The sequence below is a fragment of the Parasteatoda tepidariorum genome, chromosome 1, assembly GCF_043381705.1.
Source record: "Parasteatoda tepidariorum isolate YZ-2023 chromosome 1, CAS_Ptep_4.0, whole genome shotgun sequence".
NCBI classification, from domain to species: Eukaryota; Metazoa; Arthropoda; class Arachnida; order Araneae; family Theridiidae; genus Parasteatoda; species Parasteatoda tepidariorum.
This window is the reverse complement of record NC_092204.1, coordinates 72,228,089-72,254,899: the sequence shown is the minus strand read 5'-3', so window position 1 is coordinate 72,254,899 and position 26,811 is coordinate 72,228,089. Positions and strand designations below refer to the sequence as shown.

The 26,811-nt window shown below is 28.5% G+C and overlaps 1 protein-coding gene across 6 annotated transcripts in view; it reads right to left on the bottom strand.

Annotated features, from left to right (window-relative positions):
- The window catches only part of LOC107447961 (silk gland factor 3), a 463,042-nt gene that overhangs the window by 78,642 nt on the left and 357,589 nt on the right, over positions 1-26,811 (bottom strand). Inside the window, exon 7 of one of the 6 annotated variants that reach the window (XM_071187006.1) lies at positions 7,437-7,620. The exons of the other annotated variants lie outside the window; for them this stretch is intronic. The gene's annotated coding sequence lies outside the window, so the exon portion shown is untranslated. The remainder of the gene's footprint in view (positions 1-7,436; positions 7,621-26,811) is intronic. 6 annotated transcript variants of the gene reach the window in all.

Here is a 26,811-nt window from a genome sequence, read left to right as displayed (position 1 = left end):
AATCTCAATAAAAAGTGCAACGTTAAATAAAAGGAAAGAAACTTTACAAAAAAAGAAAAACATAATTTGGAATTACACATAAAATAGAACGTTTTGAAGAAGAACGCGTTGAGTAATATTTCGAAAACATTCAATTTCCCAGACTTGTTAAAGATAACAAGTTATTTATTAGTTTATTGTATTAAATCCTTGTTCTATCATCTATCATAAGCTAGATCACAATTTGAATGTGTCAAATTATTCTAAAAGCAATAAAATGAAGTTTGTTTTCTTATTGATTTGCTGATTAAATTTTTGTCTTCATAAAAAAAATTGCGCAAGGAAATAATTTTTCAATTTCCTTCAAAGTAACACTTTACATTATTTATGTTAAGTCTTCCATATTATTTCACTATATAGATTAGTTTTTTAAATAAATAAAAAGAACTGAAACAAAAGAAACTGATAAGGTTTTAATAACAATCGAAATCTTGTAAACAAAAATGCTTTCCGTCTTTAAAATAAAAATAATACAGAAAAGAAGGATGGAATCTTTCCAGTTTCCCCTACCTTTTAGATTTTCATATCGCAGTTTATTTTTAGATTTGTTATAGTGAATATTCAAATTAATATTTTTTTATGTTTCAAAAGAAATTAAATGGGAAACGTTATTTTTCAGAAGATAAGATTTATTTTCCAATTTAATGTTGTTTTATTCATCATAAATTATTGAAAGATCCGCTTACTGACAACTTTAACTATTTTGGAAAAAAAGAATAAAGCAAATATTCAACTTTTAGTCATTTTATTTCGTCACCACTGTTAATTATTTCGTTTCATCACAGTCAATTGAATGAAACTCTTGATCCAGGATGAATTACTTGGAAGAATTTTACTGCATTTGTGTTTCATTAGAAGGAAAACTACGAAAACAATCTACAGTTAATCGTACAACCGTTAAATAAAAAATCTACGGCAATATGACTCTAACCGATGACCTATACAGATATTTTGTACCAATAATGCAATTGAGACAATGTACTTAACAGTATTAAAATTAAGAAGTTATTGTTGAGATTCGAACCTGCGTCGTTTGCGTGAACTCAATCTTTTTTTAAAATTTTTTTTTATTTATTATTATTCCGATTGGTTTGAAATAATTTTTTCAAATATTTATGAACTGTAGTTTGTTTTAAAGAATAATTTTAGTAATAATCTAAACAGTGGTTTCTTATGTTCTACGTCAAGATGGCCCCATTAAGCACTTTACGTTTTTAATTTTGACGAAGTTTAGCACAAGTGTACACTTTTTAAACTAAATTCTGCTAAGATTTGGATTAAGTAATTAAAAATCGCCTGAGATTGAGCACCACTAATGGAGAGGAAATGTAATTTTAAGTTTAGTTTAACATAACTATGCAACAATCAGCGGCAATAAGACTCTAACCTATCACCCATAAAGACATTTTGTATCAATAATGCAATTGAGACAGTGTACTAAAAGTATTAAAATTAAGAAGTTATTGTTGGGATTCGAACCTGTTTCGTTTGAGTGCAATCTATTTCTTTGATTTGAAATCACTTTTAAATATTTATGAACTATTATTATTATTATTTTTTTTGAAAAACAAGGAAGTCATAAATTCTCTTTTTCCGCCAAGTCCAGTTTTTTTCCTCAATAATTTTCGTTGCTTTTCTGTGCTACATGCTGTGATTATCAATAAGAGAAACGATGTAAAATGGTAAAATTTCTTATAAAATGATGCGCAGAATAAATTCTCCTACTCTATATTAATAAATATTTCGATTTTGAATTTTAAAATTTGCTCATGGGAAATATTCAAACTATCACATTTTGAATATTGCTTCAAGAAAAAGAGGAGAAATAAGCCGCTAATGTTTGACGCTTATTATAAAAGAAAAAATTCATAGCCCTATAATGTAGTCATGATAAGGGTATCGTTAAATAGTTGTTTTTAATTTATTAAATACACCTACATTTACCAATAACCACACATTTTAACAGACTTTTAAGTACATATTAATCAAACACTATTTTGTTTGTTAAAATATAAAATTTCGTCGTGTCATTTGCAGTAAAGCAACATCTGCGGCATTAAAATGATGTATCACCCTAATCGAAGAACAATCTCTGTTTTTTGTAAACATCAAAGCTTGATTGTCCACGTGTCACCTTAAAGGAAAGTAGAAAATTGCCTCGATTTGTCGCGTGTTCCCGTGTTTCACCCATCTCCCGGAAAGCAACAAAATAAAGTAATATAAAATGGAAGGAGGGGGCGCGAGCATCCAGCGCCCCAATGGAGGGGCGTCGGTGGCGACAGGCAACACAATAGTCCATCTGTCCAGGGGAGTCCGGGGCTCGATATTTGACACTTCCATTGTGTTCTCTATTGTCGCTTTGAACAAACTGTTGCGATATGCGAAGAATAGGCACATCGGATTTCAAACGTCCGGGTGGCAAAAAGAAGAGGAGATGCTGTGAGAATCCTATGTTCCGGTAAGGGAGAAATGGGGATTTTCCATCGGGAGTTTCGGAAAGCGTGAATAATAATCCCTCTATCATTCCATCTTAACTTGTGAGAGGGAGAGGGCACTTAGAGATTATGTTTTTTTCGTGAGTAAGTATGTGATATTAGTTCAACTCTCATCATGAATTTATAAGGGAGTTTTTAAGTTTAAATGGACAAAATTATGCAATTGGTATTATTTTATTTATGGATGTTACTCATTTTATACACAATCCTTTTTCATCATTGATGTTGACTGGATTGGATTTGCATCGATATCAATGTTTATTAGCATCAGACCAGAAGACGAGGAAACTCCTAAAAAAAAAAAAAAACACTGAGAGAAGCTGGTCTACTTGCGAGACCTTCAGAGTGCAGCTTATCCGCATTTGCGTTAAAGGAGCAGCTTATACGCATTTGCCTATGGTTAGACCGACGGTTAGGCCATTCTAACCCTTGATTCGTCTACTACTGGAGGACAATTTCCGACAGCAACCAGGACAGTGCGAATTGGTAGAAGTGTACGAATACTCTGACCATTTCCGGAATTCGAGCCCCAGCCGCTTTATTGGGAAGTGAGTGTTCTATCACTGAACCATCCCGGCACTTATCAAATGCACAATTTTTTAAAATGTTGCTTGTTTTATAAGAATAATTTTAGTAATAATCTAAAAAGTGTTTTTCGACGTTCTACGTCAAGGTGGCCGAATTTTCGATCCATCAACACTCTACGTTTCAAATTTTGGTGATGTTTAGCACAAGTGTACATTTTTTAAATTAAATTCCGTAAAGATTTGGATTAAGCAATAAAAAATTGCCTAAGATTGAGCACTATTAATGGGGCTCAGGGGATAGAGCGTTCGCCTTCTAATGAGGTTAACCGGTTGCGAATCCCACCAATGGCTCATCGATACGAATCCGCATCCGGCTTGCACCGACCACAATGCTGACGTGTAATATCCTCAGTGGTAGACGGATCAAAGGTTTGAGTCCCTTTCCGGTCAGGTTAACCATGGGAGGTTTTCGTAGTCTTCTCCTCCATTTAACCTCAAATGCGGCTTAGTTCCCTCAAAAAGTCCTCCACGAAAGCAAATTTTCTCCCAATACTTGATCCAGAAATTCCCTTGTCTTCTGGATTGGGTTCAAATCTACAAGGCTACTGTGGTGAACATTAGTAGTCTTAAATTCAGCTAAAGCTTTAAATCAGCTTTTCAACGACGGTTATAAAATATAAAATATTAATGTTGAGGAAATGTAAGTATAACTTAAGATTAGCGTAACTATGCAACAAAATAAAGATGTTATTGCCCTTTAAAAATATTTTTTCGAGGACATATATATTCGAAGATATTGCAACTTAGGTGCCGTTCAAATCTGACGTAACTATATAAGGGAGGAGTAGGATTTGGTAATTTGCTTATTTTTGCTGACAAAAGGGAATGTGAGATATCAGCAATGCTTATTATTATTTATTCATTTATTTATATTTACTTTAATCTTAAACTACAGTAATAGTCAAACCTAAAGAAAAGAACAATGGATATTGCAACTTTCTTACACAGGCATGGTTAGATTATTTCTTCTAACAAGGAATAAAGGGGTCTAAAATTGCCAAAAATGTGCTTACGAACTTGCTATAGCAATATTTCAATGACTCTTGGATTTAAAATCGTAAAGATTTCTTCCAGGTTTCATACCCTCTCTTTGAATGTACTGATTTTCCCTTTTTGAGCAGCATTAGAATTTATAGACAGAAAATTACTAGATCTTTCAAAATTTCAAATCTATGTTAATTTTGACTCTGTAAGATCAAGAAGAAATTTTATTTTCCGCTACGTTATGCCAATCTTAAGTTAAACTAATCATGGTGGACCAAATAGACCACCTATCCTTTTGGTCCTTGTTTGATATAATGGGTATACTTGTGTGAGAAGATTGGACTCCTGGCATGTAATTGTCAATATTGTTGTTTTAATATGAAAAAATGTGCTTATATTTTTGATGAAAAAAATCAAAGAAACTGAAAAAAATACATGTAACATACATTTTGCTAGCTTGGCATGGGCGCAAAAAATAATTAATTTTCTTTTTTACTTGTTAGAATTAATAGATTTTAGGTGTTAATAATGCACTAAAAAGTAAATTTTGATAAATTAAAGAGCAAATTTTAAGTTATCAAGATGCAGAATTTCAGGATGCCGTTCTTCCATTTTTTATGATTTTTTATTTATTTTTTATTTACAAATTAAAAAAGATTAATATATAAATACGAATTTCTACCCCCCCCCCCAAAAAAAAANCCCCCCCCCCCAAAAAAAAAAAATTTTCACAGTGCCCACCCGATTGACACTTGTCATTCAGGTATCAGTAGGGCAGATTTGTTGGCCACTCTTTCAGGGACACCATATCAGGTGAGCCAACGCTGCACCAATAGTAAGGACAGATAGTACGGAGAATGAAAGAACACACATGCCTTGTCCGAGATTCAAACCCAAGACCAAAAAAAAAAAAAAAAAAAAAAAAAAAAAAAAAAAAAAAAAAAAAAAAAAAAAATAGTTCAATAGCAAACTTTTGTGTATTTCTGAACTGTTAGCCAAATTCTGTTAATCAAACAATTTTTAGAAAAGCGATATTTAGACACCAAAAAATTTTTCAAACAAGAATTAATTTATAAATAGATTTGTATCAGTTTTGATAAAATGCGAATTCGTAGTTATTATTAAAAAATTTTTTTTATCGTGCTTGGTGTGAATCGTTCGAAAACGAAATTTTTTTTATTTACAATGGTGTCAGACAAAAATTAAATGCTTTTATCTTCACAAATTTTAAGTAACGAAATTAATAAAACTATCTCTCTTGGTTAAAATAAAAGAGGTGCATGGTTTGTTAAAGTATAAATTTACAAAGAAATATTTTATTGCATTGAAATATATTTTTGTATTGTATCGTTTTGTTTTATAAATAAATAGTGATTTTTTAATAAGATATGTCAATTCCTTCTTTTGTTTTCTATTTTAAAAATTCTTTGCTCGTACTAAATATTTTTTTCATGCATAATCTAGAAAACAAAGATTGCGAACTTTCCTTATAATTATTTTAGTGTTTCTAAATCAGTATGTTTCTAGTAATTTCAGTTCAATGGTTTTGTACTTATTTTAAATTGAGTACTTTACATGGTCGAAAATAATAAGTGGAAAATTTTGAAAATAAAAGTTTAAAAAAAGATTTGACAAAACACAATAAGATTACAATGAAATTTAATATCATGCAAACGAAAAAAATAATAATAATAAAGTTTAAACAATCACAACTTTTAAAGCAAAATATGATAATTTCTATGTTCCAAGTTGAAACTCTTCTTTATCTATTATCTCAAGACAATGGTATTGAAGTTAAGAATAAGACACAAAAAATATTTGAAAGAAAAGAAAGGAAATATTTTATTGAAATTGATCTGTGTGTTATTGTACGAGTATTTTGAAAAATATTGTCTTAAGATATCATTAATCTTATTTCGTATCAACTAGAAAACTCTCTCCTCTAATTGTTTCTTTTTTTTTTTCCACTCTCCCACCCAATTGCTTAGCAGTTAAATTCCCAATCGTACTTTTGATCCTTTCGTGAAATTATATTTCATTAAATTTTTATTTCCTTCAAAATTAGAGCAAAATAATTTTATTATTAGCGCATTAATTTTTTTGGTTAGAAACTTAAGAGAAGCAAAAGTATCCTCAATTGTTTATCAACTATCATCAATCAATAAATGTTACATAATTGAATGTTATCTTTCCCCAATCTCTCTCTTTTTATTCAAAAATATTTCTTGAAATCTTTTTTCCTGTAAGTTCTTCAATTATTAATCAAAGCCTTTTCCGATTTTAGTTTTACGCCTTCACGAAATAAAGTAATTTTTAATAGTATGCTGAATAAGGACCAAAGTGAATCAAATACTTAAATTTACTGCTATTTTTAATCGCATTTTTGAAAAATTGTTCATGCACCCCCTTATTGGGGCTCTAATAAAACCCTGTTAATTGAGAAAAAATTCTTTTTAAAATTTTCACCTTAAAACATTCTAAGTTAGCTGTAGTTCAGTGATATATTTTTATCATTATAATATTTGTTTTTTTTTTTTTTTTAAATTCAAATTCCTCTTCCTAACAAGAAATACTTTCGCAGCCCAAGAAAAAAATCGTGCATCGGAATTTAGTAAGAGGTCGAAAATACAATAAATAAATAAACGAAAATATGAAATTTAGTTGATACATAGGTTGGAAAGTATGAAATTAGTCGGTTACTTCTCGGAAACATTTCTTGTCAAACTAGTTTAAAGACACTTTTGATTAAGCTTTCAACTCGAAAATGAGTAGTAAAATAAATTATGGTAGTTTATAGTCTCCTAATTTGTCTGGCAAAACAAGTTTTGTTCAAAAAGAAGCTGTGTTTTTAAATCATATCATTTTAAATGCATTTTACTTGACTTGGAATACCAAAATGAAGAATTAGCTATTAAAAAAAATTGCTAAAAGGCATTTTTCACTTTATAAGATACATGGTTGCAACACGATCCATGAATACGATTTAATCCCGACAAAAAGGAAATCTAAAAATACATCTTCCCTAACCGACGAAGAATTCGAACTGATTGGAACTGAGCATGGCGAGATAAAAAACGTCTCGTGGCATCGGTAAAATCCGGATTAAATAAATAATGGCTATTACTTATTTATTAGTTAAAATATTAATGCTTATAACTGCGTTTTTGTGCAGTTTGATTACGTGTAGTTTTGTCCAATAAAACTAAAAAAGGACTATCAGAAAATCACTACAATCGGAAAAGATACATCCAACTTGATATGCTATAATTACTTCAAACGTTCCCATACAATACAAAGGATTTTCAAAACGTAACGAATATAATTTTTTAACCTTATATCAAAAACATTTCAAGGAGTCCCAGAAACGTTTCTAATTTCTTTCCGAATCGTAGAAGTGCGACTTTCCTGAAACGATTATTGAAAAGTTTCAAAAACATGGTCAGTATGTTTCTACCAGCACTTTGTAAATCTGTTTATAGAGCATTTTCTCCAGAAAATAGAAATTCTAATATAATCTGCAAAAAAAAGAAAATAAATAAATAAATAAAAATCTTGTTAAACTTTTAGTATGTTTAATGATTATTATTAAATAATAAGGGGATTATACTAGAACCCACTATAAATTCTTTAACAGAATTTCCCGATCTCCTGAACTTGTCTATCTAATTATAACCAAAAACTTCAAAATAATAAATAAACGGCAAAATAAACGTTTTCAGATGTAATTATAAAAAATACTTTTACTCGATTACTTTTTCTTTATCTTTTAGTTAGTTACCAAAGGATTAAGTATAATATTCATTTGGAGGGTTAGAAAAAAAATCAAAATTCTGTTTCATATGCTATTCGAATGTTACATTTACAAGATAACATTATAGGAATTGTGATATTCTTTTGGGAGGAGAAATGTTTTTTTGAATTCTTAAATGGGATATTCTATGACAATGGCCTTGGCCAATTCGTAGATAATGTTCTTAATGTTTATCGATCATTAATAATTATCAGTAGTCGGAAATCAAAGATAAATTATCTTTCGTACCTGGTTTCGTTAATATATAATAATTAGCAAATAAAATAAAAAATAAATAAATAAAACGGTAAAAATTAATAATCATCTATTACGTCGAGTTTCTTTCTTTGCTCCTTTTTTTTCATTATTCAGCAATTTGTAAGCATCCTAAGTCTTCCTCTTTCTGTATTAATAAACGTACGAAATTTATAACCGAAATGGTAATAATGAAGGAAATAATTGTTAACCCTTCAACTAGGTCTTTGTTTGTAAGATTTCTTCGTCTAGACATGATAGAAATACATTTATGGCATTTTTCATAAATATTAAAATAAGCACGTGATTTCTCAGTGCAACCAAACTCCGACTATGATTGTGATAATTAAGGTATTTAATTGAATAATAAATCATCATAAATGAAAATATTAGGATTTTAAAATTTTGACGCATTTTTGTGAAGTTTCGTCTAGTTATAAGATCTCAGAATTTGCCCAAGAAAAAAAAATTCCGGAAAAAATTACCGTACTGTATGTTAATGATATTTCTGGTAAAAAAAAAATAATCGGTAAATAAAAACAAAATATACGGTATTTAAACCATTCATTTGCCAATTTTTCCATTCATAATGACAACGCTGTATCGAAAATTCTGGTTTTCAAAATTATATTTCTCATTACTACACATTTGCAAAACTAAAAAGCAAATTTAACCGAATAAATGTTTCTTACGCCATGCTCATAGTTATCATGATAAATTTACCAAATTTTATTATATATTATAAAACTCTATTTTACTGTTAATTTTACCAAAATCATTACCAAAGCGCTTCGGTAAAAACTACCGATTTTTTATTTATTTTTTTAATTTTATTTATTTATTTCGCTGATTTTATAGAGAAACACGGAACATTTTAGAAGTTTTGACCGTATTATTTTCTTTGTGAGTAATCGTATTCTAAAAATATATTTCTTAAAATTTATTTTAAATAGTAAAATATTCTTTGAACAACATTTCCTTGAATAACATAGACGATTCTGGTTGTTCGTTAAAGTACTGAGAATTGCTCGGCAAAAGAGTAAAAATTGGAAGTAAAACCATGCTATTTTGATCTTATTTTTCGAGAGGAGTAAAATCTTTTGAGATGAAAAGCATTTTGTATGTTATTTTATAACTGTTTCTAATCCTTGGCTATTACAGTTTTACTGCTCTCAAAAGCGAGCTAAAAATGAAATGCTTTTGCTACCAGTGTTTTCTCTTTTCTGGTAATTATCAGTCCTGAGTTCTGACATAAGACATTTTTTGTGAGGATTGTATCAGAAAATGCATATTTCTATAAATTAATATAATAATTTTAAAATTTAGAATTTTATTCTAAAATTAATTACTCGGGCTTTTATATTATTTAACATTATTTATTGTAAAACGATAAGTATTTTTGAATAAATATTTTGTTATGATAATATAAGATAAATAGAGCACAACAAAGACAAAAAGGATAAAAAGAAAAAAGAGAAAAACGAAGAAAATGAAAATTACTAAGTTTTATTTATTGCGCATAAGCTGTAAGTATATAGAACTCATGAAATAATGGAAAATAATAAAGATTAATGAAAAGAGAAGAAGAAAAATTATTAAAATAAAATATTTTAAAAATTTAAAAAAAAATTGATATTTGCACTTTTATTTTTTACTAAAAACTGTAATTTTATACATTAAACTATTAATGTACGATTTATTTTAAATGATACCTTAAACTACTATTTTTCAAGAAGCTTTCTTTATAAAATTGACATAATTGCTTTCTGTTTTGAAAAATTACAAACTGTTATCTGGTATTTCCTATTAAATCTTGTAATGTAATTGATAACTTTATTTAACTCAATAAGTATGCATGAAACTCATGATACGTTTTAGATTGAAGCCTTATTATAGATTTAAAATTTGGATAACTAAATTTAAATTAGAACATTTGTAATTTTCTTATTGAAGCGATTTCAGTATATTTAATATACATATTATCTATTGTTTTATCTCTGTTTTCTACCAAAACTCATTTAATTATGTAGTGAAAAAATTTTTTTTTTGCTGAAACGAAGAATGAATTTAACCATGCGGTGCAAAAAAGCGTTAAACACATAACACTCACTACAAATATTTAAAAAAAAAATAAATAAATAAAAAAAAAAAAAAAACAGAGAATTTCTTATACCCTGAAACTAATTTTCCGGAATGCTTATAATGTTTTTATTCAAATACTATGAAAAGAGCATATTTTTTAACAAAATTATTTGCTTATAATAGAAAGAGAACTGTAAAAACTCAACAGCCACATAATGTTTAAACTATATTAAATGAATCATTTACAGACACGTAACATCTAAAACATTCCAAGTGCAATGCCCCCCCCCAAAAAAAACGTATCGAATGTTTTGTTATAAATGAGATTCATTTAATTAATTTAAAAAATATCTGCGAATTTGAAAATACTCGAGACCATACAATGTTTCAACGATATAAAATTAATCCTTCATGAACGTGTTGTACCGATCTAATAAAATAAAAACATCAAATATTCCCAAAACAAATAAGATCTATTTAACCTAAATAGTACATATCTACAAATCTGTTGAAAAACACGTCATGCTTTAACCATATAAAATGGATTCTTTATTTTTACGAACGTGTAATCATACCGAGCTCGCTCAAAACATTTAATTTGTAATAGTCCCATAAAAAAAAAAAAAAAAACATCAAATGTGCCCTAAACAAATAAGATCTGTTTAAACTAAGCAGTATCTGCAAATCTGTTGAAAAACAAGACATGCTATAACCTTATAAAATGAATTATTTACGAACGTGTAATCATACCGAAGTCAAAACACTTAAATTATAACCTAGTAAAAATCATCAAATGCTTCCAAAACAAATAAGATCTATTTAACCTAAACAAACAAATCTGATTTAAACTAAACCAACAAATCTAAAAATACTCGAAAACCAAACAATGCTTAAACCACATAAAACACACCATTTACGAACGTGCTCTCATCTAAGTTCGAAACATGCAAATGACAACGACTTAAGGCTACAGTGGACCTTTATATTGCCAAAAATTGATAAAAATTTCGGGTTTTTTTTGTGGACATATTTAGACACTTGTTTCATTGCTTTTTCAACTGAATTTTTTTTTTTTTAATTTCGTCATTTTTTGAGAAGTTATAGGGTAGTTTCGTTTTCACATTATGAAGCCACGCCCCTTTTCTTACACAAAAAGCTGTTTTTCTCAAAATTGAAATTTTGTTATGTTTCACGTATTCAAAATGTTCCAGTCGACTTTGTTTTCATCCTATTGAGATGAAATTTTTTTCTAGTTATTTATATGTATATTAGATTAAGTTTATGCATTTTTTTCTGTTTTATAACAAGTAATAAAAGAGTTATCGGGTTTCATGTACCTAACGACCTTTATTTTGAAACAAAAATCTACATAAAATTTGTTTTTTGGTCATAAATTTAAAATAAATTTAGGAAAATTCTTATATAATGCATAAAGCTTTTAGCATTTATCTCTAAAGAAAGAATATTAAAAAAAAAAAAATAAAAATTTTAATTTAAGCCGCTGGGAGCATTTTAAAATTGATGAAATTTTTTTTAAAAAATTTTAAATTTCTCAAAAATGGTCCAAATATTTTTTACAAAAATTTTTGCAAGGGCATATCTTGATAGAATACATAAGTTATAAAAAAAGTTTTAGTGTAGCATAAAAACTAAAAAAATTTTTTTTGAACGTCCACTGTAGCCTTAATAAAAATAAAAAAATACTATCGAATGTTGCAAAAACAAATCAGAACTATCTAACCTACCTAAACAAGTCATAAAAATGAAAGAACTTTCCGCGACAGTTGACCGACGAAATGGCAGAAATCAGTTGGCCGATGAATGAGGGGAGATGAACGGCATATTCCCGATGCCCGGGCATTGGGAGGTTGCAGAGGGTAGAGAGGATCCATTCGGCAGCCCCATCCTCCGCAGACGGCAGGGCGAGGCCGTTTGCCTCGTCGGTTGGCGGGGCGCTTCGCTTTTCTTGCATTCATTTGTAATTATATGGAAAGTAAGTTGGTGCATCTGCATTCGAAATGGGGAGACCTCCTTACCATCGCTTCTTCTCTTTTCTCCGTTGCTGCCTTTGGATAATTATCAACTTAATATGGATGATTCGCTGCCCCACACTCTTGTTAAGCAACTTCGAGATGAATGAATTACCCCCCCCCCTGCCCTCCCTTCTGAATGCCCGGCTATGAGAGATTTTTCAACTCGCCCTGGCCCTCATTTACAAAACAGGGAGTGAAAACCATCTCGTGAATATAAATTTACTCTCTCATTTTAACCCCCCTTTCTTCAAAAAAGGCCATTCGATAAAATGTTCATACATTTTAAAAAGCCCCCCCCCCCTCACTCCGAAGCATTTTCTTTTCTGTTTTTTTTTTCTAAACCACTTTCTTTCTTTACGTCAAGTATGGAAAGTTCTTTTTTTTCTTTTCTGTTTTGATAAACATATTCAGTATTCCTACTCTACCCCTCAACCACCATTCCCTTTACTTTCTTCTAAACTAGGATTACTACAGTGCGTGCGGGGGTAGAAGTAGTAGTACAGGAAAAAGGTGGGTGGAGGGGAATGTGCAAATTTAAATCGTTTGGCATAACAATGAAACACCAACATTCGACATTGGTTCCCTTATCCAGAAACGATGACTGTATGCAAAATGCTGAACAGGTGTTTGCGGATTCCATTTTTTTGAGTGGATATTTATTTGTGTTGTTGGATTTATGATATCGCGTAAAAGCGTTATATTTTGAGGGCACTATATATTTGTGATGAAATTTCTCAAAGTTGTTCAGGGTTTTATAAAGAAGAAAATTCAAATTTCCCCTTTTTTTTATACCTCAAATCATGCAATATAAGTTAGATGCAAAGTTTCATCTCTTTTAAGATACATACTTTCTGAATTTTTACTGATTCACAACAATTGATACGGCAATTTAATGATAAAGGAGTTTGTTGTTCATTTTTCCATTAATTTTAACAAATTAAGGACAGGAATAAAATAACAAATAAACAAAGCTAAGATTCTGTATTAAATTTGTTTTTTCCCATTTTGTATAATTATGTAAAAAGTTTACACACATATAGAAAAAAAAAAAAAAAAAAAAAAAAGAAAAAAACGTTCTTTAAATTCAGTTTTCATAAACATTGCAACAAATTTTGGTGTATATAGTCACCCTTTTCGGTGATGAGATAATCTAAAATTTTTTATAGTGTAAGTAGTTACATTTTTTATAAACTTTTTTTTCAATGTTACAGTTTCATTTATTTATTTATTCGTTTTTTTTTTGTTTATTTGACGAAATCGCATATTTTTATACGCTTCAGGATCAATTTATGCCCTTATTACTAAAGAAAAAAAATTTTGTTTAAAAAACAATCACATTTTTAGTATTAAAATCGCATTAACTCTTTCAAACAATCTTTACAATGTTGACTATATGCACATTTTTGCACGAAAACTTAGGTTCTGTACTTAAAAATGTATCTAGTTTACCTCAGCATCAAAAATGATGACAACAATACATCAAATTTTGTTACATTGTAGCCTCATTGAATGATCGCTGGAGCATTAGAAAGAATCACGTGATCTAAAAGGTAAAGTGATAATAAAGTTTTTCTTCATAGTAAAGGAAAAGGAAATTTACTTTTATTAACAATAAATAACGTATATTTTGCGTGTGAAATTTTAAAATTAAGCAGCTTGTTTCACCTGAACTTTATTTACAGAAAAAAAAGTGCGTGATTGTATTACAATAGCAATAATAATAATAATAATAATAATAATATGATTGGCGTGACAGCCTAATGTTTATTTTGTCATGTTTGTCTTTCAAGCTTGTTAATAAGAATGGTATTTTGATAGTTCAACAAAATTTTCTACATTCTGCAAAATTTTGATGCATAATTGCCTACATTTTTGGTATTGAGGTAAACTAAATACATTTTTAAGTATAAAACTGTAGTTATCTTGCAAAATAGACAAAATAACAATTGCTTGAAAGAATTAGTTCAAATATATTACAAAAAGGTTGCTTGTTTTTTAAACGAAATGTTTTTGCACTCTAGAGATACAAGGACTCAAAAAAGTATCGGGAAAAAATGTAAAAATATTTAGTGATAGAAATTATTTATCGTATTATCCTTATTATTATTCCTTATTATTTATCGTAGAGCTGTATTTATTTATTTACAATGATTAAAATATAATTATTACCTTATGAAAGGAAAACCTTATAAAATATTAATCTGGATATTAATAAAAATTTTTTATCAAGTATTTTTTTTAAATGAACGAAATTCTTATTCGTGTATTAGCTTGAATAGGAATGGATTTTTAGTAGAGTGTTAATACGAAAAATACTTAAAATGTCATTTTCATTACAGACGTTAAAATATTTTATTATATTTTAATAAAATTTATTATATTATTATATTAAAGTTATTATATTTTATTATGATTAACTAATATATCATAATAATTGATGTAAACAAACTAATAGCTCCTTTTCAAAAAAAATGCACTTATTTTTCACATCTAATGAACATATTACCTGCAATAATATTGCTTATTTGGTCAAGAAAATTTAATGACTTTTGAGATATATATATATTATATATATATATATATAAAAATTCACATGTTTCTTAAGAATATTAAATAAACTGTTTTCAAATCTGCGCCTCGGTTAAAGAATTATAATAGTTTCTATTAATAAACATCCATGCATCTACATGTAGTTCTTGTTGAAAGAATTGCTTTTTTTTTAATAATGGAACTTCAAAAAATTTGTTTCTTGCTCATTGATTGCCTTTTAACTGTAATAAAACTTTATTTAGAAACTCTTTGATGTGTCTTGTTTAATTAAGTGTGTTTGATTGATTCAATATCTTGATTAGTTGAATAAATATATTTAAAGCGTATTATTTCAGGAAGTGTTTCGAGAAGAAAAAATTTAAATATTACTTAGAAAAGTGCGTAATTAGTTTACATGGATATCAATACTACTTACCAATACTACTTAATATATCAATAATACTTAAAATTTTGGGTAAAAATTTAAGAAAAAAAAATTAAAACTCCTTTTCGAGAAAATTTTTTCAATATCAACATTAAAAAAATCTTTTTTCAGCTGCAACTTTTCAATTTCTTTTTTGTAATAAAACTTTATTTTGATATTTTTTTTTTATATATTTTATTTAATTTTAAGTATATTTGATTAACTCAATATCTCGATTTAATTTCTAAATATTTAAATCAATGTAATTAAAACTCTAATTTTTACAGGTAATTTTAAAAATTAACAAGTAATTTTTCTGTGAAAAAAATTAAAATTTAATCCAGAAGTACGTAGTTAGTTTATATGGTTACTAATACTAAATACAGAAACAATACAGAAATTTATAAAATTAAAACTCCTTCGTAAGGAACATTTCAATTTTAACAATTAAAAAATATAATTTTAGCTACAACTTTAAAACCAATTATTTTTTTCTTCTCTAAATTCTGTACACAGACTTCTAATGATGCCACCGAAATTCAGTTAAAAATTTCGAAATAATTGAACAAAAATTTCACTTTTTGGTTTGAACCGTCCTATGTTCCTTTTAATTCCATCAACTGCAACACCAATAAACTTTTCAAGAAATGATGCAGCTCAACCAACATCACATGAACTAACAGCGTTTTCACAAATTTCGTAATGTCAGAAAAAAGAAAGTGTCTGAAATACAACAAAACAAAAATCTAGACAGTTCAACGATAAAATAAATGAATAGGAGAGGGGATGGGAGAATATTACCAAATCTTTTATTGTTGAAGGTCAAGAAGATCTAGATGACGTTATCCTGGATTAAATAATACTAAACATAGCGTGCGTCATGAGTGATTGCAGTTTCGCAATCCCAGTGAATGAGTTTTTTTGGTTAAGGACAGTTTATTAGAAGATAGTCTAATGATATGTTAAACTTGATAGGCGTGGTCTGTGTCTTTGTTTTCGCGACATAAACGATTTTCAAGCATGCGAGCAATAACAACGTCCTTTCAGGTGGAGAAAGACAAATCTCATTGGGCGCATTTCTCCGCGGTGTGGTCACCCCAAACATTGGCATAAGTGTTCGAAGCACGCGACCTTCCGTCAAACAGAATTCACTTTTTTTATTTATTATCATTTTTCTTATTTTAATATTTAACTTCGCTATTTTGCAGTGACAGGACATGAAAGAGAAACTGTAACTGATGCAGTCGATTGTTTGTGTTACATTTGTATTCCAGGTTCATGTTCCAGGTTTGTATACATGGTTCATGTGACAACTTGATAACAATGATGTAATTAAGAATGAAAATTGGCATTAAATGTCGTTTGTTTGTAAAATATATTTGATATTCAGATTTTGTATGCATGTTTCATGTGACTACTTGATAACAATGATATAATTAAGAATAAAAGGATGCATTAAAGGTCATTTTTTTTGTAAAATGCATTTCATATCCAGGTTTTGCATACTTAATGTTTAATGGAAAACTTATTGGCAATGATACAATTAAAAACAAAAAGGAGACATTAAATATCATTTTTTAACACACATTTAATGCACGGATATTGTATAAATAGTGTTTCATGTGACAACTTGATAACAATGATAACTTGATAACTTGATAACAACTTGATAACAACTTGATAACATGAAGAATGAAAATTGATATTAAATGTTATTTGTTTGTGAAATATATTTGATATCCAGATTTTGAATGCATTTTTCATGTGATTACTTGATAACAATGATATAGTTAAGAATAAAGTATTAAATGTCATTAGTGTGTAAAACGCATTTGATATCCAGGTTTTGCATACACAATGTTTCAAGAAAAAACTTGCTAACAATGATATAATTCACAATTAATGGCGGCATTAAATGTTCTTTGTTATTAAACTATACAATTTATATTCATATTTTGCATACGTGATGTCTCGTGTGACAACTTGATAAAAATAATATAATTAATAATATAATAAATAATAAAAATTGGTATTAAATATCGTTTGTTTTTGAAACATATTTAATGAACTGGTTTTGTATAAAGAATTTTTGATGTGAATACTTGACAGCGATGATATAGTTATAAGTAAAAGTCAACATTAAATGTCATTTGTTTGTAAATAATATTTTAAGGACAACAAGATAACAATTATTTAATTAAAACGGTATTTTGCATTAAATTTCACTTTTTAGTAAAATACATTTGATGTTCAGATTATGTGTACAAATGAGTCATGAGCATATTTAAAAATAAAATCTGAAATAAATAACCTTTAGTTTGTAAAATGCATTGCATATTAGCATTCTGTACACAAACATAACAACGTAATGGAAGAATGAATTAATTTAGTAATATATTCTAATCTACTTTATTTCTTATCTTATTGCATTCAAAATGAAAGTTATGAAACTATAAGCATATTTTAAATTTTAATCATTATTAAACTTTTTATAACTGCAGACGTAGCTTAGAGATTGTAAGTTACCGATAGTGTAGCAAAAATTATAAAATTAATTGGAAATACTAAAGACAGAATTTTCCTGTTTGAATCGGAATCATGTTCTTCGATATTGTTTATAATTTTATTTATTAGAATGCATCTGAAATACTAATTGAAAAAAACTCTTACTTTTTCAAAAACATTTATTTTGAATAATATTGCAATGCATCGCTGTTGCTGTTCTTGATTCTCAACCATTTACTTAAAGTTTAGAATCAAGAATAACCTATCAAGAACAGTATAACTTATTCACATGAATGCTGATTCCTTTATTAACGACACCATTTCGCCGTAGCGTATGGAAATACATTTTACCCTGATTTACCCTTCTCGGCCACTGTGGTTATTCTTGTTCTGCTTCTCATATTTTTAATCTCTCGGCTACTGTGGTTTTTCAAGTTTTGTTTCTCATCTTTATTTTACCATTTTTCGTTGACTACTTAATATTTTATATTTCAAAACACTTTTGTTTCTTCTCATTCACGTCTGGCAAGTCTTGGATACGTAGGTAGGTACGTCGCACTAGAACTGCACAACGAGCTATTAGCGACGGTTTGGAAAGCATCCCTGAGAATGATCCGAAGACATGCCATCGCAATTTTATACAAGGCGAGTCTTGAAAATGCGTGCTATATTTGAGGAACTTGAAACATGTCGATGGTTATTTTCAATTCGTATATTTTTTATTGAGATCATTTGTTTAACATTAACTTTAAATTTGAGCCACACAATGTCGAGAGTAATCCATTGTGATGAAACTAAATTTCATAAAACATATATACTAAAGCAAGCCGCATTTTGAATATATAGTTTCTGTCTGCGTTTATGTATTAATATCAATCTGATGATAAATAAATTTTTAAATAATAATAAATCTTCGATAAATTTTTAATTGCGTAGTTTAAAAATTTAATTACACATGCTTTTAAAAAATGTCAAACTTGTGGCTTAATATTTTTCTAAAATGCGAGTTTAATTTATTGAAAATGAACTCACGTATAAAAATAGCATTTTTTTTTTAAAGAGAATATTTTAAATACTCGGAAAGGGGGGGGGGGACTGGTTATCCAAATATACGCGATTTTAAGAGCCCTTTCCAAAGCGATGTTTAATTCATCCCTGATCTTTTTGCTATTCTTAGAGGACGAAAAATCTCCCAGGTTGTGGATGTTGGGGCTTAGCTGTGGGATTTGGGATCAACGCTTTGTTACCCTTGAAGTCCCGTCATATTGTGGGTAGCTGATTTTGGCGAAAAATCGCAACATTATATCATTCGAAATGACATGTTTCACATGGCTTTTCGAAGGTCTTGCGCAGAGGAAAATAAAAAAGCCATAGTTTACGTACTTAACACTAAAAGCAAGTGATAATTTTAAACTATGAATGCCATTTTGTCGAAAAGAATTGTTTGGGGTTTGGAACGGACAAATAACGGAAATATTTAAAGAAATTACTCTTTTAAAAGTTACCAATTTGGCGACAATTTCTCACTTAGATTAAAATTACCAAAATCAATGCCTTGTTCTTATTTTTTGCACATTTTTATGAGACCTGATAATGCAGCATTTGAGTAAGTTTTAATATTAAAAAATTAGACCACATCATTTTCATAAAACTGTGGCTTTTCTATACATTAACATTATGCACCATTTTCAGAATAAACATAGAGGAAGCTGGCTAAAGAAGGATTGAACTTGACCTAATACTCATGAGTAACTGTTGAAAAATCACAGAAGTTATGAAAATTACATACTATTCACAAAAAAGCATTTCACGCGACAACAATACCTCCGAAAAACAACCTAAAAGAGTTAGATATGTAAAAATCCTATATTCACCTTAATTAATATTAAGAAAAATATTAAGAATTAGCAAAAGGTACGGTAAGGGTAGACTTTTTCCCAATAATGTATGTGTTTCCCAATAATTGTGTTCTTTTCTATAACACAGGAAAATATATTTGCGCTAAATGTGTTATGGTGGCATCTTTAATTAAATTTTTATAATTTTTTTCCACGTTCAGCTTATTATTATTATTAATTTTGGAGTGAGTCTCAATAGTTCACAAAATATTGGTAAAAAAAGGTAAGTTAATTTTTGGTGAAGACCTGATGGGGCTATAACGCACATACAACTAGGTTTATACTATGCAACTATGTTCAAAAATTTATTTAAGAGACGAAAATAATTATTTAATTAGGTACTGTAATAAGCAGGTTTAACCATAGACTCAGTTCATTCTTAAAATATATGGGACAATTAATTTATTTTATCTGCATCGTATGAGAAACCAAATTTTTTTATGTATTTTTTTTTATTTTTTTATTTTTATTCTATTTTCTTTTTCCAATGCCCACCTGTGTTAATATTTCGTCAATTCAGGCATTTACAGGGCAGATTTGTTGGTCACTCTTTTTGAGGGGGCACCATATTAGGTGGGCCAACGTTGCTCCCACAGTAAGGACAGATAGTACCGAGAATGAAACAACATCCATACCTTGCCCGGGATTCAAACCCAAAACTTTCCTGATGCAAAGCCAGTTTTCTGAACCCTACACTGTTCGGTGGGCTAAGCCAAAAATATAAAGAACCAAACAAATACTTACAATAAAGAAAAGTGGAATTTGCTTGCTATCATTCGAAATCTATCTTAGGGTGAATGAGAATTATCTTTTACGTATAAAAAACCAAGATAGCCAAGTCCCTGAAGTTGCTTGTCATCTCTTAACTACGCCTAAAATTTTTCTGGGTAATTTTTTTTAATTAAAAACTATTCTTTAATAGCAGCTCAGGTTTTATAATGATTTTAAGGCACAAATTTACTAGATTTTGTCCTAGGGAAAACAAGTATCATAATTGAAAGTGCTCATATTCCATTTACGGAGGGACTGATAAAGGATAGAATCAAATTATTAGTTGAATATTACTGATGTTTCACACACCACATATTGGATGATTATGACTATGCTATTTCATTTACTTGTGGATAATTTTTCATTTCTTTTTTTAATTGCTTTCTCCTTATTATTATAACTTCTTCTTAAAGTGAAATGTTGCAAAAAGAAAAAAAAGTATTTTGTCACTTAGATAGTTACAGTCAGTGATGAAGAAAAATCTGCCTAGAGAACTTTTTATTCAATGATCGGATTTTTCTAGCTCAAAGGACAATGGATTAGCTCAATGTGAAAGACACGTTTTAAATAGGATAATTAATTAGTACTACTAAAGAATTAATCACGAAATCGCACACAAAAATATTTTGTCTTTGAAAACCATCCTTTTTGTTTCGATGGATATTTGATCTTAAATATCCAAATTTGGAAAATTTAGTCCAAATAGTAATTAAAACAGCAGAGAAAAGTTTGATTCTCTTAGTTACTTTTAGTATTTTTATACATATTTCTAGAACCAACTGCACGAATCAAAGATTTTTTGTCCCCATCTATGAAACTATTGAACCAAAAATATTTTCAGGCAGAAAATAATTTGTACACATTTTTTAATTATATAAATTATCACTCATTGAAAACATTTTGTATTGATAAATAAGCAATATCTATTGTATTGCATTTCAGATAAAAACTTTTTTTAATAATATAATTTTTAATAGTAATACAGTGAAATTTCTGTTCCATAGCAAATGGTCGTTAATGGAGGTTGGTCGTTCTTAGGGGTTACACCCTTGACTTCAAAATGTTATCGAAAGTAAATGATTTTTGGCAAAACTTTTTATTTTTAGTGAGTGTTATTTCCTTGGTGCAGAAATGCCATTTGTGTTGTAGTTATGAAAGCCGGGGTCGATGAATAAAATTTAGCGTCCATAAAAATGATCCCTACTGATATAATTAAGAGTAAAAATAAATTTACCCATTATGAATAATAGAACTACTCTAAAAAAATAAACAATTATGTTTTTTGTTTAAGTTTGCATTTAATTTTATATCACAAAAATTAGCTAGTTTTAAGAAATTAGAAGAGGTTTTGTTTTGTTTCAGATGGTTTAGTTCTTTTTTCTAAAATAACTTTTTTTTTCTAATTTAACTTTCAACATAACCCTTTAACTTGTGCGCTCGAGTTAATTCGAGCGCACTAAACAGGCCTAACTGTGCACACTCGAGATAATTCGAGCGGCGTTGTATTTTATGCTGCTATAATTTTTCACACTCGAATATAATCGAGGATTGAAAATAACAATGTGAAAGCTAAGGAAAAAAAATCGTTTTATTGATATTTATCATTTACATAGGATTGTAAACTATAACACTTATTTATTCAAGAATAAAATATACAGAGATGCCAACTTGCTCCGGACATCAAATATATATTTTAAAGTGGTAGTTTATCAATTGTGATTCTTGGTTTAATAAGTTCAATTTAGTTGATCTTTATCCACCACTATTTCTTACGTAGGCTTATATAATTCACCACTTTATAGTATTTATGTCATGTAATACCTTTTAAAAAGCAAGCAAAAATAGTCAAATATTTTCAAAATTTGCCTTGTAGTTACTAACCGTTTTTTAAATTATTTTGGCATGTCCGGAGCAGTTGGCATCTCTGAATATAGCCTTTTTCCATGGAACAAAAGAGCAGTATATTAAAATTGCCCACCAAAAGAAAAGACAATGTTCTAAAGTGTGTTTTTTTACATTAAAGAAAAAAATTGATTTTTTGGACACTTTTTTTTTAAAAAAAAACTGTGCATTAAGGGGTTAATCATTGTAATTCAACTTAATCAATCTAAAAATAAAATAATAGGCCGTTTTTAGTGCACTTTGACTGTTACATGAGGTTGTAGACCTCTTTCAGAGGTCATCAAAAAGAGCTCTCTGAATAAGACACAAATATTTTGAATACACTTTAATCTACTTATTTTTTTCGTTAACAATGTTTTGATATTTTTTCATGTTTTCTTATTTGACCTTTTCATCATTTGGTGCAAAGGTTTGACCAGTTGTTGGGAGAGGTTAGGATGGGGTCTCTCCTAAAGGTTTTCTTCAACGCTCATTCTATGGAAAAAATTCCGTGTTTTCCAAAAATGCTCATGAATAGAGGAGGTCGCTACATAGAGGTGGTCTTTCCTGAAGGTTTCACTGTAATTTGTAAAATAATTTTCAATAGCTAAGTCGGTTGAATGGGTTTCCAAGAAATAAAAAAACTTAAAAAGGCGTTTTTTTGGAGGAGGGGATTCAACCGATTATATTCTAGTTTCGGAATCCATCAATGAAATTTATATTGTTTAAAAATATACTACCGTAGCAAACTACTAATTAAATTTATAGCTGTGAAATAACTTAATTTTTTTTCTTTAATTATTAGACAATGTACATGAACTTAAATGCTGTAATTATTTTGCGTTCATCTATACTAACGATTTAGTAGTAAAAAAATACATATAATATAACAATAATGTCTTGGACTGTGTCCTATACCACTAATATCAACATATTGTTACGAAAGAGTTGTTATTATAATACTGTTGCAGCATTGTGAATAATAATAGTTTCCATGCACCTTCAAACGGCTAGAATTTGGCGATATAAATGAAGGATATATATTCGCAGCAAGGATAAAAAAAAGATTGAAAGTGGGGTTGTGGGGGAAGTAAAAGTAAACTCGGCAACCCCACTACAAATCCTCAACCGACACAATCAGAAGAGCAGGGATTATTTGGAAGCCAAAGAATGCCCTCTGGCTTTTTAAAACAAAAGCTAAAATGATGTCGATGTCTTCTGAAATAATGCTTTTGGCTTTTTGGTGGCCTTTTAGAGAAACAAAGACCTAGCTGAGAGCACACAATTATTCTTAGTGTAATCTTATATTATTTTTATGATTAATTAAATGTTACTTTTTGAATGAGTAGATAATAAGCAATATATTTTTGTAAAGTATTAAAGGTAGTAAAATAATTTTAAAAGTCTGTCTTTTTAATTTTTTGCTCATTAATTAAGTGGAAAATAATAGAAATCCCAATAATTTGCACGATTCATCTAACAAATTAAGAGGTAGAAATCCGACAGTTAACAATTTTTTTTTTACACTATTATCTTACAACTGGGTCTGTCTTTAAGGAAAATGTCTTTCGATGAAATGTCACTTAAAACATTCATCCACTCAGTTCTTTAACTGTTTTATAAATTTCTCAATTTTTATTATCTTAGGACAGGGTCTATCTGAGAGGAAAATGGTTTTCAATGTAATGTCACTTAAAACATTCATCCATTCAGCTCTTCAACTGTTTTATAAATTTCCCAATATTTATTATCTTAGGACAGGGTCTATCTGAGAGGAAAATGGTTTTCAATGTAATGTCACTTAAAACATTCATCCATTCAGCTCTTCAACTGTTTTATAAATTTCTCAATTTTTATTATCTTAGGACAGGGACTATCTGAGAGGAAAAAGGTTTTCAACATAATGTCACTTAAAATATTCATCCAATCAGTTCTTCAGTTACTTAATTTCTCAATTTCAATAATTTTAAAACTGCTATCCATGCATTAAAATCACATTTAACATGTTTTTTCCATTTACTAGTTTAACTGAAAATTTAATCTTCTTGAAATAATTAATAATAATGAAAATGTCATCTTATTTAAAATTATATGTCAATTTATAGTTATTTATAATTATGGCATTTCCTTTTTCAAAATTAATATCAAAGTTTGCTAGTTTCTAATAGGATCTACTTATCTAACTTTTAAAAAAATAAATTCAAATTCTATATTTTCTGTATTAATATTTCTATTTAAGATTTAAAGTTCATTTCTTATAGCAAAATTAATTAATTCATAAAAGCAAAATATTTACCTAAGAATATTTTTAAAAAAATATATATATATATTTATTTTTAATACTTATGTTTTGAAACGGAAAACAAGATATTTAATAATTCTTAAAGATTACTCTCAGAGCAATTCTTTATAATTAAATACATTAAAAAAAGTACACAATAATGTAACAAATTAAAATGTTATTCACGTGACTATGTTTTAAAGAAAATATAAAAACGTATACGCCATTTTTAATTATTACATGTTAAAATTTTTAAAAAATTTAAGAGCTCATACAGCTTTTAAGCATCAAATTCATGTGTTAATTTAGCAGCTTGATTTTTCTATACAGAATGATATATTTCATGTAACAAAAGGATGACTTTAGATTAAAAAAAAAAAAAAAAAAAAAAANAAAAAAAAAAAAAAAAAAAAAAAAAAAAAAAAAAAAAAAACTAGTTTTTAGTTATTGATTGTAATGTATTTTGAACCATATTTTGCAAAGAAAAAAAAATATCTCTACGAATCTAAAAGAGACGATCAATTTCAAACTGTGATTAAGCATATGTTTTGTTATATATTTCTTTTTGCTTTTACTTAAATAAATGCATTGATCATGTTTCTGCCTGAAAGCAACCTATTAAATTGTAACGCGATATCGGCAGAAACATACATATTTGTAACAGTAATACGATGTCGTGAATAATTGTAGTTTGTAACTGAATTCGATAAGTGGCACGCTAACTCAGTGCGAGTGTTACCCAACATGTCTTTTGAATCATTACTCTGAAACTGGAAAAACGTTCAAAAACGACTAAAATCGATTATTGAACAAATGCAAAAACAGTGCTTTTTCTTTTTTACAAATGCGAACCATTTTGTATGTTCGTTTTAGGATATAAAATAGTGAATATAGACATTTTATCGGTTGCCGGTTGGTGGTGTTCCCACATTTTGCAAATGTAATGCGTATAGATTCATTTCATTGTTATTTTTTTTTATTTTATTCTTATCATTTTGTAGTATTTGTAGCAGAAATTTACAACAAATGACCGTAAGTAATTGTAAGAGAATTTCCGATTTGTACAAAACGCAAGATAAAATTCGAATCACCTGATTAATTTTTGGCCTACAGATAGCATTTTTATGTATTAACAATGCAACCTTAATTGTTCTAAGAAAAATATACATGCTGCAGACGATATTTCAAAAAATAAAATCAAACACAACATTTTTTGAAATGTACGTTGTTTTCAATGGTATAGGCGTTTTTCATCCTCAGTCAAAATTGAAAGGTAGTCGCTATATGAATATTATGGTCCAAATGGTTAAGTCAATAACGATGTCGAGAGGCCGCAAATTTTGGCTCTTTAATGTACAGTAAAACTCTGATTATCTGTGAATGGATTATCCGTAAACAAGCAAAGAATCTTATGCTAAGGAAAGTACATAATTTTGAATTAAAAAATAGTGCTTCCAAACCAAGAAGCAAAATTGAATGACTGACTTTTCTTTAAAAAATAGCACACACTGTTAACACTTTTATGTTAAAACACTTTCATGAAGCAAGTATGTACTGTTTTTTTGTTTATCATTCGTTGTTTAAGTGATTTAAACGTAGATGAAAGATTTCTGTGGTATGTTTAAAAAAAATGCACTTAAAACTATTTGTCGTGTTACTTTTTTTTGTTGTTGAATTATTTGCGATATTTTTAATTGTTATCCGCGATTTCCTTGCCACCTAATTCCCTAAATAATCGGGACTCAACTATAATTTTATTTTCCACGTACTTCGCATATCCTTCACTAATTAAGTCAGTCAAAAGTTTTTCTTTTTCACACGAAATTTTTCAAATGTTGTTTAGCCATCAAAAATTATTTTATTTTTCTTGATGAACTCTTCAGTTTGGTAGAACGCGATCGAATAGTTTGTTAGCAATAAAACTTTGAAAATCGAAATCTTTTCATTTCTCAAGAATTATTTGAAAGATTTCGTACAAATTTTGGATTTTGTCATTTAAAGTAATAAATCTTATAAACACTTGTATGCATTACAACACAAAAATTTTAATTATTATTAAATTAAAAAAATAAATAAATAAATTGTTACAAAAATAAATTTTTGCATGGAACTACACCGAAGAGCCATTACATTATGACCACCCTCCATCTATAACAATGGGCTCGCCCAGGTTTTCATGGTTTCTCGCCCAGGAACAATGTTTTCATGGGGCACATTAGGACCCATAATCCTCATAGAACAATCCCTGACGTCTGTA